We start from the raw sequence: 18,614 nt of genomic DNA, 5'->3' as shown, positions 1-18,614 counted from the left end.
GACGCTGGCACTATCTAGGAACAAACGATAGAAACAGAGTCGACGGTATCCAAGATGGTGGCCTCCAGTGGAACAGAAAAAATCAATATGGCGACAGAGACGAAAATTTTATCATAATGAGTGGGGCGCTCGATTTAAAGAAGTCGGATCCAATATGGCCGCCGTGATCTACTTGTTCCGTTAAGATGTGTCCCGTTACACTGTGTCCTGTAACGCTCATCCAAGATGGCCGCCGTGACGACACAATCTAATATGGCGGACTGGCTCCCGGCTCCACAGCCAGAAACTATTCAGAATCAGAGATGAGGACCGGCTCCGGCTCCACGCGCTGGTGCCATGTCCCCGGACCGCCATTCCTATACTACTAACAGCAATGTTTGATAATTAATTGTAAATATGAAGATACTAATATCTTTAAGTAAACTTTTGTGATCTTTTAAAGAGAATGATCCAAATAGTTGCAACTTAATTGTGAACTATCTTTAAGTCACTGTACTTATAGAACAGAAAGCATTAATATTCGTAAATCCTTCTTTAAACTGTTTTTTTAAATATTAGTTAGAAAATTATAATTATAAATTTGTATTTTTTTTAAGATTTTATTAAAATTAGTTTGGGAATTTTGAGTTAATATATTTCAAGGTTTTAAATAATTGAATGGAAACATCTTCCAGTAAATAACAATTAGGTTTATTCTAAATAAAACATATAAAATTGTCCTCAACTTACCAAAATTTATTACTGTTCTCTTAAACTATTAGAAATTTAGAACTTTTTTCACATGGGGGTATTTAAATTATTTTTGATGAGGCTATTTGAATTACACTGAAAGATTCCTTCGTTTTTGTTTTTAATACCTTCATGTTTAAAGGTGTACGGTAGATAATTAAATTTTTAAAAGTACACAATATCTAAACTAAATTTAATAAATTTTAAAAATAAAAATTATAAAAATATAACAGAATGAATTAAAATCGATTTTATTAAATTTTATGATTACTGTGAATCGATTAATTGCAATTTTGTTTGTAGTTAAGATTAGTTTGCATTTTATAAACTATGTAAATATAACCTACAATAATTACAGCCATTGCTTACACATAAATTTAATATTTGAATTTTACGGAAGTTCAATAATTTTTTTCCTCATATGGTGAGGAATTATGAAAGGAAAGAATGCGTACTTGAAGTGGTCAGAAGTAAGAATAAATCAAGCAAAAATTAGTGTTTTAATGGCAATTTAAGTATGAGAGCTGCTGCTTCGCACTTTAATTATCCATTCTATACTCTGCAGAGAAGATTCTGTGAAGCTCATCTTCAAGAAGATTTGATGAATGATTCAAACCGTGTACTAATTTTCATTAAAAGAATGGTCATTGTTCATCCCACAATATTTTCACCAGAGCAAGAAACTGATCTCGTGAATAGACTCAAAAGACATTCTAGGCATGGTTTTGGCCACTTATATGTCAGTGCGAGGAGGGATGTGTACAATTTTGCAAAATTGATGAACATAAGTATGCTATGAAGGGATGAAATAAAAATGGCAAGGCAGAATTGGTTTTTGTCTTTCATGGCCAGACATAGAAATAACATTTCTCTGAGGAAACCAGCATTGTTGAAAATACATTCCATAGCGACCATGACAATGAATCTGAAAGAACAAAATGTGGAGTCATCAGAAATGCCAACTTCGTCAACCAATTTCTCTGTGAAATAAGATTCTGAAAACCAATAAACTTTAAATTTAACCACACCTTTCTCTGATGTGCTTCAACACCACAAAAAGAAGAAAAGATGAAAATATTGAAATGAAGAAATGTAGCGTTTTGTGTTGGAGGAGGCCATCCTTTTTTATGTCATGTTAAAATCATAAAATGGGTTTGCCTCCTTCAACACCGAATGCAAAGTTTATGTCCGCTGTGTTATTCTGATGAAGAGCAAGAGATACGGGGAATATTTTAATGAGATTTTATATAATATAATTACCTTATATTTTATTTTTATAGCAATTTTATATTTATGCAATTGAATATATATTTGTATTGATTTTACATTTTAATTAAATCGGATTTTATCATATCATTTATTTGGCATCAAAGAAGATCGCTGACAAGTGGAGATAATAAATAATGTAATGTTTTGTGTTGTTGAAATACGGGTTTTATTAATTTTTTATTTTATAAATAACAGTACATTGGAAGTTCTTGGCCCACTATATTCGCTTGTATAATATTTTTATTGAGCACTTTTATTATTTGATAAGATAGAGATCAGTTAATTTTAATCAACTAATTGTCTAAGGTACAACAAATGAGGTGCAGTCAGCCACAGGACTAGATTAAAAACGCTCTGCTCGCAAAATCATTCAATATGGCATGTTAACGTTTCGTCAGTATCTAAGGACCCAAAGATGCTGGTGCATAAAGGCTTGAAAGTAGTGGAGAAGGAAATCCGTATTAAGAAATGAGATTAAGTGCTCTTGGAGGTGTGGCGCTGGTGGCTGCAGAACATGCCACCCTGGCGTCCCTCCGTACTAGTATAGCTGAAAAAAAAAACTGCTCTGCGAGGTCATTATCTGCAATGTAACTCGGAAGTGTGGCTCCTATTTTACTGGCCAAATTACTGCACGTCAAGAAATACATAGAATTTCCCCTACAATTATCTGAGTTTACCAAAGACTCCCACTTCAAGCGCGCTAACAGAAACTGGGTGAAAGATGATGTTAAAATTATTCTGAAATGCTGCGTGGAAGTCCGGAGTATGCATTTGGATGTATGCAGAGTATTTATAGGTGCACCTACTGCAAAGTTTCGGGATTACCGTAACCCATTCGCTGATAAAATTACCAATCATGCGACCATCATCCTTTCATCTTTAAGGAAGAAATAGGCGTGTGTGCATTCCATTGAGGTGGGGCACCTGTCGACTGAGAGATATCCACAAGCCAAAGCATCGTGTGTCTATTACGCCAGCATATGTCACAAACACTTTGTCCACCTTGTCATGTCACAGAACTATCCTGAGCTGGCCAAATCTATAACACTTGAAACATCCTAGTTAGACTATGACTAGTTGTCTTCAGTTGAACATGCAATAGTCTTCGGTGATGGCAGAACTGGAGGCTTACTGCTGAAACCATAAGCGTGATGAGCTGATAATCAAAAAAAATTTCTCAGTCTGGACGAGGTTTCCATCTCACGGCCCAAAAAGTCATGGTAGTAAAACACCTGCAGGCTGGTATTTTTTTTTTTAGAAACAATAGATTAGTCATGTTGGTATGTTGTTATCTTTCCACTAATCACTAATCACAAAATGGTGGTGAAATTAAATTGCATAACAAAACAGTCCAACTGATATAATCCTATTTCAAGCAATATAGTTATATGAGGCCACATCTGAACTTGATGCGCTCAGTATTCATATGTTGCTGCTATGCACTGTCGTTGATGCCAACTAGAAAATGTGTCATTTATCGCACACTGATGCCAAAGGAGAAAACATAAATATATATTTACTGATACATGATTTCTATGTACAGAATGAGCCCATACAACTGTTTACATATGTCTTTATTGTGCACAGAACCAAATCCCACCTGGACATTATGCTTAGGAGACATGACAACCAAGTAATGGAAACGAACTAGATTCCTCCATTAATCACCAGCAGATCAGTTTTGACATTCAGATCTCATGTGTCTGTGTGTTAAATGAGATAACAACTATCCGACGAATTTTTTACGTACACAAGTTCACTAACTGGCAAAATTTTGACTGAGTGCTTATTTATAATACCCGGCTTCCTAAAAAGACTTCCACGGTTCGTTCGGTGCTCCTTTGCACTTCAATGTTCCATTCACTACTCTGCAAAGAAGAGTCCTTAAGGCTCGTCTTTAAGGAGATTTGATGAATCACGCTAACCATGCATACATTTTCAATAAAATAATGACCATTGGTAATCCCAAAATATTTTCACCAGAGCAAGAAACTGATCTGGTGAATAGACTCAAAAGACTTTCTAGCCATGGTTTTGGCCACTTATATGTCAGTGCGAGGAGGGAAGTGTACAATTTTAGAAAACTGATGGAGTGATGAAATAAAAATGGCTCGGAAGGATTGATTTTTGTCTCACTTGGTCAGACATAGTAATGACATTTCCAAGAGCAAACCAGCAATTTTTGAAAATACAATCCCTTGTGACCATGACAATGAAATTGAAGTAGGTACAACATGTAGAGTCATCAGAAATGCCAACTCCATTTATCAATTTCTCTGTGAAACAAGTTTCTGAAAACCAAAAATCTTTATTTGTATACCACATTCTTCTTTGTTTTGCTGCCAACACCACAGAAAGAGGAAAAGAAGAATATATAGACTAGAGAAAAGGGATCAACGTGTCACATGACATCTCCAGAACACATTGTTAAAAACAATTCTAAAAAGAAATTAACTTTTAATAAATTAACATTGACAGGAAACAAGACAACAACACGTCGTACTGTGAAGTTTCATATAAAAGAGAAGCGAATTAGGACAGAATGAGAGACCTCTACGAGCACAAACGAAATTTTGTCAGAAACATCAGATGAAGACATGTAGCGTTTTGTGTTGGAGGTGACATATCCTTCTAAATTTATTTTAAAATAATTTGAAGGGTGTGTCGCCTTCACCACGGAAGGCAATGTTTATGTCCGCTGCGTTAGTCTGATGAACATAATGATGACGAGGGATATTATAATGAGATTATATATAATTTAAATATCTTATTATTTATTTATTAAACCAATGTTATAATCACGGAAGTAAAAAAAAATATTGTTATTACATTTATAATAAAAATGATTTTGCTATATCATTTATTTGGCATCAAGAATATCGCTGAAAAATGGACTGAATAAAACATGTAATTTTTTGAGTTTTAGAAATACGGTTTGTAATAATTTAATTTTACAATAAATATCACCACATTGGAAGTTCTTTGCCCACTATATTCGTTTGTATAATATTTTTATTGAGTACTCTAAATATTTGATACGCTACAATTGAGTCCATTTTAATCACAAAGTGTTATGTGTTGACAACTTGGGCCACCAGTCAGCTGACAGCAGGCTGGGTCTATTGGCAACCTGGGTGCCCCGCTTCGTGAAAGCTTCTTACACTATTTTTGGGGCTATTTTCGATTTTTCAAACCAATTTAATTAGAATCCTAAAGTCATCTAGTAACAAAAACCACGGAAATATAATCTGGCGTAAGTCATGAAACAAATATCTGCCACCAAAAAAAAAAAGGCCCACCTGACGGTTACTTTCTGTAGTTCCAGTCATAAATCAACTGAACAGATCGCGCACTAATAGAAACAAATGTTTCCAAAACTGTGTTATAGGAAGCAACCCTGTATACTTATAACTGCGATCTGTAAAAGTAAAAATATGGTGTTTTCCTTCATAGTACTTTTCCTCCTGTTTACATCAACCACCCCGTTCCGCTGTGACGCATGGGATTTCATTCCCCTTCCTCCTAACGACATTCTTCACCAAAGACAGGACCTTGAGCTGGAACCAGCAACAGTAGAACGGAAACTCAGGCGCCCCGCTGACGGATTTACCGTGGAACACAGAAGACATGCAAACATAGCAAGAGGCTACAGGGCTCTAACGTAGTGAAAAATTTAGAAGTTCTTGTCTATCCAAGCTAGGACAATTGATGCAAAAAAATCTACTTCAACATTCCAGAATTACTATTTCAGCAAGTATTTTGGCAAATAAAAACATTATTTTGCTGAGAGGATACTGGCATCACAAACACAGGGAGACCAAATGAAAATTTTTACCGAGGCCATTTCCGTACAACTATCACTTTAATTTTTCTAATACTAATAAAGCATTTCGATAACAGTTAAATATAATTTTCAAATTATATATTTTGTTTGAATTATAAATTGTTTTTCAATTTTTTCTAACATAAATCAATACATAAATAACTTACATATAGTATTTTTTATATTTATTTACAGACATAAAATCTATAATATTAAAATTAAAACTACCGTATGCTTTGCTTACAGTCACTAAAATTCGCACTTTTGCCTTTCACCAATTGGTTCGGGGTTTCATATTAAACATTTTTTATAATTAATTACCACACTGATTTACTTGAAAATATGGACTAATGGAAAGATGTGTTTAGAATATATATTGTTACGAACATGACATTGGCCGGGACATATGGAGGTGCATAGCTGGCTGGCGTTTGCCGCAATATGATATGTGCCGCGCGCGCCTGGAAGATAACAAGGATTGTCGCTTTCTTCCCTCCTTCCCATCACTCCCCACGCGGCGCCCTGCCTTTGACACGTAACTGACACCGGACAGCTGGGAGTTGCGCGAGCCGCCGACACGTGTTTTCGAGAGATTTCTGCCGTCTGGACGGCTCGGAGTGACGCGACAGGCCCCGGCCACTCTCGTGAGTTCCAGAAATTGCGGCTGATAGATAAAACGAGGACGGCGGCCTCGAGAGAGTCAGTCTGAGTCGGAGACTGAGTGAGTTCTCCCATGGTGGAGATCTGGGCGATAGTGCCGCGGGTGCGGCAGATTTGCGAAGTCCTTGGACGAAGGTTCCAGGGCAGGGAGTGAGTGAGTTCAGTGGAGTCGGGAGTTTTCCCGCGGCGGAGTTTCCGGGCGATAGAGTCGCGGGCGCGGCGGAGTCCCGAACGAAGTTGCGAGCGAGGAGTCGAGTGGGATCTCGGTGAAGAGGAAGTGAGATTCAGCGGTGAGAGAGTGTGGCGACGGAGTCCCGCGGCGGAGACCCACGAGGGGTGCTGTGGCGACAGTTGCGCCAGAGGTGCGGCCCAGCGAGGTGTGTGGAACGAGGGACTGGGGAATAGACATTTCTTTAAGTATAGTAAATTATTTGCCATCTTAGAAGATTAATTGTAAGTGATAAGTAGTGAGAATAAAAAAAAACTGTGTGTGAAATAAAATCTTTAATTGGGCTATCCTTTACGAACCCGCGGTAAAACGTAACACCATATATATATATATACTTATATATTATATAATAGTGTTCGATAAAATAGCCTACTGCCCCCATCCTCCCGCGGGTAGTCAAATGCAAACTGAAAATGCCACACGCGCGTGGCAGCAATATTTTTATTTCTTTTTTACTGGGTAATAGCATCTGATTATATTAGTTAATTTTTTACTTTAATCTAAGATGTGTCTTGTTTTCATTAATATTTTTAATTTGTATGTATTTATTTAAGATTCTAATATTTCGGACTTGGATTCAGGCAGTAATAAGCTGTGCCATAATTTTCTACATTAAATAAATTTAAATAATGGTTGGAAACCAATGTTGAGTTGTCATCAATTTATCGGTATATATTTTCTTGAAGTATTATTGACAGTTAAAATTTAGTCACAAACATTTGACCAGTATCTTTGTTATGAAGTATTTTAGAATTTTTCTAGAAAAAAATATTTATAAGCACATGCATTTTATTCCTAAAAAATAATATTTATGAAAAAACCCATCGTTTTCAATCAGGAATATCATCTTTAACACACACACGTACCTATATATATATTTATATATATATAAATAATATGTGTACCAAATATAATGATATATTGTATTTATCTCAACATGAAGAAAGCATTTTATACTATCGAACTTAATCTCACAGTTAAAGAAATATCAAATTTGTTCGACCAGGCCTAAAATTGATAATTTTTTAATCGTAAGATTGTGTTGGAAAGTATCACATGCTTTGTTCATATATATATATATATATACATATATATATACATTTATATATACATGAACACATATATGTTTTAATTATCTTACAAATAGATGCTTTTAAGTCAAATTTGCAAATGCACATGTTCTTTATTTCCACTTCTCTTTAATATCTAATAAATGATATTCCAACTGTATTCAAGAATTGATCAAGAAAAGATGCTGATGAAAAAATATATGGTTGGGAAATATGATTGTGAAACTATTCAGCAAAATATTTCAGCTGTCCATATCTGGTTTTCGAGTTAACAAACGTCTCTGATTGACGATATTATTTATTGTATAACATTTAGTAAAAATAACTATTTCAATTAATTAGAATTATCACATAGCAAGAAATAACATTAAGAGTGGTGGTGTCCACTTTTAATACCCTCAAGTTATATTGGATGCCAAGCTATTTATTTTCACCAACATATATATAATACTATTAGTTGCGCTTGAAGATAATCTTAAGTCTTATTAAATTTATAACTTTTCTGCATAAATACCTGATTGTATACTTTTTACTTCAATTTGATTAGCTATAAAGTAGCATATTGTGTCGTAATTTGGAATTAAATAACTAATTTTAATTGTAATTTAACTGAAAAAATGCAGGAAAAAATTCTTAACTTAATATTTAAAAATTTAAGGATATTAAGTTACTTTTAAATATGCTACATTACTATATTAATTTAATTTGCATTTTATATTTATTAGACGTTCAATCAGTGATGCACATTTTATTATATACATTTCATTACCATTATTGATGCTTCAGACATATCTTGGTTTGGATTAAGAATTTCAACTTGTAATTATAGAATTAGTGACACTTTTAAAGCCATTAATAACTGTAAAATTTGTAAAAAAAAATCATAACACTTATTGAATAATCTAGAAACATTAATTGGTAAAGAAACTTAAACAAAAAGTTAATAAATCTTTTATAATTTTTCATATTTATTTTGTATACACCATTTTAGTTTCTGTTTAAGATATTTGTGTAAATTAAGGTTACCAATTATAACCAATTAGTTTATATGAACTCTATCAAGAGAAATGTTATTTCTATGTCTGGCCATGAAAGACAAATCCAATTCTGCCCTGCCTTTTTTATTTCATCCCTTCAAAGCGTATTTATGTTCATCAATTTTGCGAAATTGTGCACTGACCTCCTCACACTGACAGATGAGTGACCAAAACCATGGCTAGAAAGACTTCTGAGTGTATTCACGAGAACAGTTTCTTGCTCTGGTGAAAATATTGTGGGATGAACAATGACCATTCTTTTAATGAAAATTAGTACACAGTTTGAATCATTCATCAAATCTCCTTGAAGACGAACTTCACAGACTCTTCTCTGCAGATTAGGGAATGGAACATTGAAGTGCGAAGCAGCAGCTCTCATACTTAAATTGCCATTAAGAACACTAATTTTTGCTTGATTCATTCTTTCTTCTGACCACTTCGGTACGCATTCTTTACTTTTATAATTCCTCACTATCTAAGAAAAAAAATTAATGAACTTCCGTAAAATTCAAATATTAAATTTATGTGTAAGCAATGGCTGTTATTATTGTAGGTTATAAGTAGGTATATACCTATAGTTCATGTGAGGACACCGGTGGGTGAAGGGGGAGTCGAAAAGTTACAGTGGCCATAATGGATTACATCACTTCCGGCGGCCATCTTGGATTACGTCCCTTCCGGCGGCCATCTTGGATTTGACCTTGACCTTTGAACCCAGCAGCCATCTTGTTTTTCTAGAACATTCCGCCATTTTGTTTTCTAGATCATTCTGCTATTTTGAGTTTCGTCCGCCATCTTGAAAATCTTTATTTATTATCCAACTTTAATAAAAATCATTACAAATTTAAAAAAAAAAGTATAATAAAAATTTTAAATTAAATTTTAAAAATATATTATTTAATAAAATTTTTATTAAAAACCTATGCATCCCACTCCTCTACATTATGAATACACCATCTAGCACCCCACTCCTCTGTTACAGCGACATCGTCATCGAACACCCCACTTCTCCCTGTTACAATTTTTCGTTACACCCCATTCTTGAAAATAAATTTATTATCAAAATAAAAATATGTACCATCGTTGTCTGCCAGAGGCAGCCATCTTATTTAGTGGAGACCACCAATTTGATTTCATCTGATGAAAGTTTCATCGGGTGTAGGTTTATAAAGTATGTTAGTGTATGTTAGGTCGAGTTTCAATTCTCTACCAACATTATTATGACCCTTATAGAATAAATCCACTTAAATCCACAAAACCCACATTCATTTAATCGTTATGACCCTTATAGACTGAAATCCACAAAAATCCACAATATCCACAGTCATTTTGTTGTTGTTACCACAATATTATCTTAAAGACTTATAATTTATAGATTTAACTAAAATATATTTTATCAATACTATCGTTGTAGATGCGATGATTAAAGTAATGATAATTAAAAAAAAACATTTATTACTCCATCTTAGCGGACCAGAAATTTATCAGCGTCCTAACTCACAAGTAATATTCTCTTCTCATGTTTGCGTACTCGTGTTTTAAAAGCTGCATAGAAGCAGATATTTTTTATGTTTGCATACATGTTTTCACAACAGACACTATACATCAAAAAACGGGTACTATGTACAACAAGGTCTCAGCACTGCGGATGCGATGGTTAAAGTAATAATACTTAATAACTTTTTCTTCCATACAATTTAATTAATTCCTTTTTCATAGCCGTCACAGGAACCAGAAAATTTTCAGAGTCCTAACCCACAAGTAGATAAGTATCTCTTCTAAGTAGGAACATGTTTCCGTACACGTGTTTACAAGAACTGCACAGAAGCAGAAATTTAAAATGATTGGGGTTATATCCACCCAAACCCCAACCCCCCTTAAAATTTTTAATGATATAAAAAACACACGTAGCTTTAAACTTTCACGGGAATATTATACTACAAACAAAAATACCGATTTACATTCGTACCGTATTAGATGTTCCCCTTATCTTCACGAGAGAGACCACATCCGACACATAACATTTTATGTTTCAACTTAATGTCTGATCGCTTTAGTGCATATGATGCAGTTACAACACTCACCTCAGCCAATACCTACTGTTTCTACGAGCAAAGCCATTACCTACTGCCACTACGAGATGCACTTCATATTAAATGAAAATAGTATTTTTTTAAGTCGTGGCAAGAAGTCGAAGAAAATAAAATATAAAAAAATTAACACTATTTAATAAAAAAACACACACTGCTTCACACCATCTTCTCCCCCTTGTTAACACATTACCATTCAGAAGGTGTTACCGACCCCCTTTACAACACACCGCTCAGCAGTAATTTCCATACTAGCCATCAATTACTCTGTCCACACAACTATACAAGCATCACACAGATCCAAAGTCGATAATTGAAGAATAAGTATCAAATATCCACCCCCCCCCCCCCCCAACCAATATCCTCCACAGTCATAGTGGAGATGTTCACATGTACATCTGCGATGTCTTCCGACTCTTCGTCTTCATCCATCGCAAGAGCTTCTTCTTGGCCTCTAGGTAGGCTCCTAACAGCACGCATAGAACTCATCCTCATCAATCTTCTCATAGCTGGCACGACACATTTTACTAGCTCTGTTGATAACTACTAATGATACATCCTAAGGCTGCATTTGTTCAACTATCCCCACCCCTCTACCCTTTCTATTACAGTCCTGTTCGTGCGTGCCAAGCACACATGTCACTGACGCACGGCCTTTGACGTCAGCAGACATACACCCTCCCCTTTCTACCAGAACCATCCACACCCCAAATAGCTGCGTCATTTAGACCTGTCGCCACGCGTCCCTAGCCTCCTAATACCATTTTAAGCACCTTCGACAAACAACCTAAACTCTGGTAACTAGTGAAAAGTTTCAAACAGTACATAAATAAATACTTTTTTTATTTATTTTAGACTTGCATTTATTAATATAAAAATTTACAACATTTCAAAACATTAAAATTTATATGGCTTCAGTAGATTGTATACAACTGATTTTCACATTTATCGAATCCTAGCCACTTCACAAACAAGGGATCATCTTTCTAATATATCAATTTTTCTACTTAATAATCGCTTAGGTACTTGGTAGGTTGAATTTCTTACCTATAGAATTCGCCACGTATCGCCGTACATCGTAAATCTTCCAAGTAGTAACATCTCGGATGGTAATTACTTATTTTAACAACACGGAATATTTATGTCGACCATTTATAAATACACACAAAATATTCAATTTTAGCTCTAAGTTTGCATTACGCCTAGTTTATTTGCATCAAAATAAACAGTTTCCAGGAGTAAGTTATCTTTTACATTAACAGGCGCCATGCCAATTTTTCTGTGTTTTCTGTAACATATAAATCCACTCATTACTCCCTTTGCTTCGAACCCCCTTCACAAGGCTTACTTTAGAGTTGGATTAAATCATTCATCCACCAATCCTGTTATCTCGGTGAACATAGTTTAATCATTTATTCCGAACAATGCTACAATACTTCTTGGCTACAAAGCTACAAGCTACAAGGTTCCAATCGGCTACGAGCCTACAATACTACCAGGCTACAAGACCACGAGGCTACAAGGATACATCAAAAACACACAGGGAAAAAATCTTAGTATAAAAATACCAACTCAGCTAATTTAAGCTTACTTTAGAGCAGAAACATCCTTCAAATATGTATTTTATGCTTACTACAAGACCAAGTGGTTTTTGAACAATTACATATTCAGCCCTGGCTACAGACTTGACAAAAACATTCAATGAAACGGACACACATTTGGATAAAACATTCAACTCAATAGGATACGATATCTAGGATACATTAGCTAAAATACTAAAGAAAACGATAGGATCCAGCTCAAGCAGGCTACAATGCCTCCAACCACATTAGGCTCCAAATGATTTTAGTAACAATGTAGCACATACCCACCGTAATTGCCGTAAATACGTTATTATGACTCTTTATTATGTTAGTCATTTATTACGAATTTTACGTCTTTAAGTTAGCAGTTGTACTACGAGAACCCAACCTTAGCTAGAAATTAGATTACAATAAATAAAACAAACTTTTTTATCCAATTTTGTTTTTCACTTTTATACACATGCATGCAAAACAAGTCATTATTGTATGTGGCGTGCATTTTTTATTTCACGAAGTTTAGACCATATTTGTTTGGTATTCGATAAATTTTCTTCATTTTTGCGAGGCAAGTAGAAGTCTTAACCTATCTACCAATATGTTAGAATATTTCCATGTGGTGTAATAAATCTCTTAAGCTTCTAACATCTTACGTAAACTTTAATTACTAATACTTTTAAGACCTCTGAAGTTCCTTTTAAATACCAGCCTCAAAGTCATTAACATTGTAATAGCCCCACTGACCATCATAAGTCTAATCTGAATAATTTAGTTCAAAAAGTCGTTTCCATCATTTTGGTCTCAATACTTTATCACAGTATTCGATCTTGTGAGCTTTAAGTTCTTAATCATAGACTTAGTTCTTGTAATCTTCAGGTGAATCATTGCAGTCTTCGACATTTTCAGCTTTAGGCTGTCCTAAAGTGCTCTCAATTTCATGGAGGCGACTAGAACTTGGTGTAATTTTTTTTATTCCCCATGAAAATACTACTTTCTTCGTTAACTTTTAGTTCCAAATAATTAACAAGACCTGGTATAGTACTATTAGTATCATCATCTTCTCATTTCTCGTGATCATTATAGTCATCTAATATTTTGCTGCCATTTCACTTCCTTGCTTTTATTGACACATTATTCTTAACATTACCAGCCTTGTTTTACAGATAGAGGGCTTTGCCAGACCTCACGAGGGAACAGAATCATCTTACAAACGAGTGTTTCACGGCTGTACTTAACCTATTTAACGATTGAATAATGGAAATTTTTATTCAAGTGTCACCTGATTAAGATGCAGTAATTTCTTATTTGGTTTCAGGAATTCAAAATAAAAACGGATATCTCTCAATATATTCCAAGACCAATATAAAAAATAAAACTCAATAAAAGATATATGATTCAAGAAAAACTGGAAGCACATTACAATAAATTAATTTATTAACTAAGAATTATTCCTCTATAATAATACAAATGTGTTTATTACTAATGTGAACACACATTTAAAACACAAATTCTCATATTTCAAACACAATTCATCATATTTCAAACACAAATCAGCATATTTCAAAACAATATTCACAAAAACCGCATACTTCAAGACCAAGAACATAAGTTTGAAGTGATGTTCTTTTCTCTTCTAGAGCGAGAAGTGATGTTACAATCATTTGGTTTTCGTCGATGCTATAGATGTTTATGCAGGCACGGGGATTCTGTTTCTCGAACAGAGGGATCTTGCGAAGTGGACTGGGAAACTCGTTGTAAGTGAAGTTGAACCTTCCCTCAAAGTCATTGTAGAACTGATTAACATGCTCAGATGCTCACCCGCATCTAACTTGACCAGAATTTCACACTTAAAATGTATGTGCTCATCTAAGTATTTACAGATTGACCACCGCATATTTTTCTTTGATGCAGTTAGGTATTTCAATGTAGGAGCTAGTTCGAAGTGGATCAAGCTTGTTAATGTGTAGTTGTAGACACTTAACATCAGATAAAGACCATTCGGACCCTTTTCATAATTAGTATTCTTCCTCTTTACATATATTAAAGATGTATTCAGTAATGGCATCCTCCACTTCACGAACTGCAAAGAGTGGAACATTCGTTGTTTTTAAGGCCCTCTTGTCTTCACACGTACCCATTGGCTTTTCACAATTGCACTCAAGAACGATGTAATACTTGAGTGGACCATCCTCTTCAATTTCCTCTAGAAGATGGCTTATTAGTTTAACCTTGATAGAGTCCAAGTATGTACATGTGTCCTTGACATAACTGGTATTATTTTCTACCACACAAGTCTTCAAGTTACCCCAGATTCCCACTTCTGCAATGATGAAGTCATGGATGTTGGCCAAAACCCGCCTCTGTCACCAGCTATGTTCGGCTGGTGCTTGGCTTATGTATGACTAGAGGCCATCAGCGTAATGGGACAAGTCGTACCGTGACCTTTGACCTTGACCACAAAGGTTATTTTGGTTCCGCCATTTTGGATGATGTCATTTTGTTTTCTCGAACATTTCGGCAGTTTGTTTTCCGCCATTTTGAATTATGACATCACCGTTGCTATTTCTGTTACGGCCGCCATCTTTAACTTTTTATTTATTATCCGTTTCTGATGAAAAATTATTAATATTTATAAAAATTAAATAATAAAATTTTAATAAAAATATTTTTAAAAACATACATTAAGACACATGGCTCGGAGTCCTAGGTTGGAACCCGGTGAGGGCAAAAAAAATTAAAAATTCTGACCGATCTTTCCTTTGTAGTGGGTGCTGAAAGACTGACCTCTACCACTTATGTCATAGAATATATATCGACAGGCTACATGACATCACGTCCGCCATCTTGTCCTCGTCTGCTGGAATCCATCATTATTGTATCGTATCCTAGAGAGCACTGACACCATGTTAGTTTAATTCGTACCCGCTAGAGTACAGTAATCATTTATTATAACTGTGACACCCGCCATCTTGTAATTTGGACGCCATCTTGAAAATCCGTAATTTTAATGCAAAAGATGCGGGAAAAAGTTCAAAATTCATTAAATAAGTTGGCAATAAATATAACGATTGATTAGATCGACAAAGGTCCTTGGTTTGAAACCAGTAAGTGCAAAAAATAAAATACAAACAACAGATCCTCTACAGATGCCACCTACAGACTGATCTACCAAGGTACATACATCGTCAGATGATATGATGTCATGTCCGCCATCTTGTCTTCATCCGCTGGAAACCACCATCTTGTTTTCGTCCGCTAGAGTGTGCCGATACCATGTTAGTATAATTTTCTGGTCACCATACCCGTGTCCACAAATGTTGGCATTGAACTTTGACCTTGACCTTGAACTTTGACCTTGACCTTGAACTTTGACTTTGACCTTGAACCTTGATCTTGAACTTGAACTTTGACCTTGACCATGAAATTTGACCTTGACCTTGAAATTTGACCTGAAACTTTGAACTTGACTTTTGAACTTGACCTTTAACTTTGACCTTGACCTTGAACTTTGACCTTGAACTTGGACCTTAAACTTGAAATTTGACCTTAACCTTGAAATTTGACCTTGATCTTGGAATTTTACCTTGGCCTTGAAATTTGACTTTGTCCTTGTTGACCATCATGGATCCGAAATTTTAAGTTCAGTACATGCTACCAGGAGCTACCACCTGCTGGAGTACACTATCTTGTGTGTGTACTCGTCTTATAGAGTACATTTCCATCTGGATAATTTTATTCTAACCCGCTACAGTGCAGTTATCATTTATTACCGAGTTTCCCCTGCCATCTTGAAATTTGGGTGCCATCTTTAAATCGTGTAATTATTTAGCTAGAAATTCGGGACAAAATCCAAAATTCATCAAAAAATCACTCATTAATTTACATATTGCATCGCTGGATTCCTTCCCTCGATGCGTTACTTGAACAGTGACAAGAGTACCTAAATATTAAATAAATTTAATATTCTGATTTTCCATGTCCTTTCGTGGAGTTTATAAATCTTTCTCTCTTCAAAAATAAAACACAAGTCAATGTACGACAATGTTTAACGAATTAAATATGTTGCCGATAAGCCTAACATAAAAGTATAGTTTTTCAATAATCTGAATAACCTCTAAACCGTTGATATACAAAGCCATACATACATATAGACCAAGCGTCTTCGGACCGAGAGACCAGGTCATAATCAATGTCAGACGTATAGACCAGTTATTTTCGAACCTCACGTACTTCCTCATCGTCAGCTAATTATATTCAATTGAACCAACGGACCATGTTTTTTACGCTTACAAGAGGACCAAGAATCCAATAAAAAAAGGCAGCACTATTAACAAAAAGGAAGCACATTTGGAAGCACCATCAACAAAAAGGCAGCACATTTGGAAGCACCATAATCAAAAAGGCAGCACATTTTGACTAAACCATCACAAATGCAGCACATTTTGGAAGCACCATAACAAAGGAAGCACATTTGGAAGCTCCATCAACAAAAAGGCAAAAAGGAAGCACAAGTTACGAGAACAAAGTCTTAGTTAGAAATCATAATACAAGAAATTAAAACCGTAAATTTTTATAATTTAAATTATTTATTTTATTTTTTTACATTATACAAATGAGGAATTATAAAAGTAAAGAATGCGTACCGAAGTGGTCAGAAGAAAGAATGAATCAAGCAAAAATTAGTGTTCTAAATGGCAATTTAAGTATGAGAGCTGCTGCTTCGCACTTCAATGTTCCATTCCCTAATCTGCAGAGAAGAGTCTGTGAAGTTCGTCTTCAAGGAGATTTGATGAATGATTCAAACTGTGTACTAATTTTCATTAAAAGAATGGTCATTGTTCATCCCACAATATTTTCACCAGAGCAAGAAACTGTTCTCGTGAATACACTCAAAAGTCTTTCTAGCCGTGGTTTTGGTCACTCATCTGTCAGTGTGAGGAGGTCAGTGCACAATTTCGCAAAATTGATGAACATAAATACGCTTTGAAGGGATGAAATAAAAAAGGCAGGGCAGAATTGGATTTGTCTTTCATGGCCAGACATAGAAATAACATTTCTCTGAGGAAACCAGCATTTTTGAAAATACATTCCATAGCAACCATGGCAATGAAACTGAAAAAGCAAAATGTGGAGTCATCAGAAATGCCAACTTTGTCAACCAATTTCTCTGTGAAAAAAGATTCTGAAAACCAAAAAACTTTAAGTTCAAACACACCTTTCTCTGTTGTGCTGCAACACCACAAAATGAAGAAAAGATGAAAATAATGAAATGAAGAAATGTAGCGTTTTGAGTTGGAGGAGGCCATTCTTTTTAATGTTATTTTAAGATCATTAAATAGGTGTGCCTCCTTCAACACCGAATGCAAAGTTTATGTCGGCTGTGTTATTCTGATGAAGATCAAGAGAGACGGGTGATATTTTAATGAGATTTTGTATAATATAATTAGCTTATATTTTATTTTTATACCAATTTTATATGCATGCAATTGAAAAAAATATTTTTATTGCTTTTACATTTATTATAAAATGGGTTTTATCATTTAATTTATTTGGTATCAAAGAAAATCGCTGACAAGTGGAGAGAATAAATCGTGTAATGTTTTGTGTTGTTGAAATATGGGTTTTATTAATTTTATATTTAATAATTATCACTATTTTGGAAGTTCTTGGCCCACTATATTCGCTTGTATATTTTTTTATTGAGCACTCTTATTATTTGATAAGCTAGAGATCAGTTCATTTTACTCAACTAACTGTCTAAGGTACAACAAATCAGGCGCAGTCAATCGCACGACCAGATTCGAAACGCTCTGCTCGCAAAATCATTGTATGTGGCATGTTAACGTTTCGTCGGCATCTAAGGACACAAAGATGCTGGTGCATAAAGGCTTTACAGTGGTAGAGAAGGAAATCCGTATTAAGGAATGAAATTCAGTGCCCTTGGAGGTGTGGCAGTGGAGGCTGTAGAACATGCCACTCTATCCTCTGTATGTACTAGTATAGCTAAAATTGACTGCTCTGCAAGGTCATTATCTGCAATTTTACTCGGAAGTGTGGCTCCTATTTAACTGACCAAATTACTGCACCTTCAAGAAAAATATAGAATTTCCCCTGCCATTGTCTGAGT

The sequence above is a fragment of the Bacillus rossius genome, chromosome 2, assembly GCF_032445375.1.
Source record: "Bacillus rossius redtenbacheri isolate Brsri chromosome 2, Brsri_v3, whole genome shotgun sequence".
NCBI classification, from domain to species: domain Eukaryota; kingdom Metazoa; phylum Arthropoda; class Insecta; order Phasmatodea; family Bacillidae; genus Bacillus; species Bacillus rossius.
Note: the sequence above shows the minus strand (reverse complement) of the source record.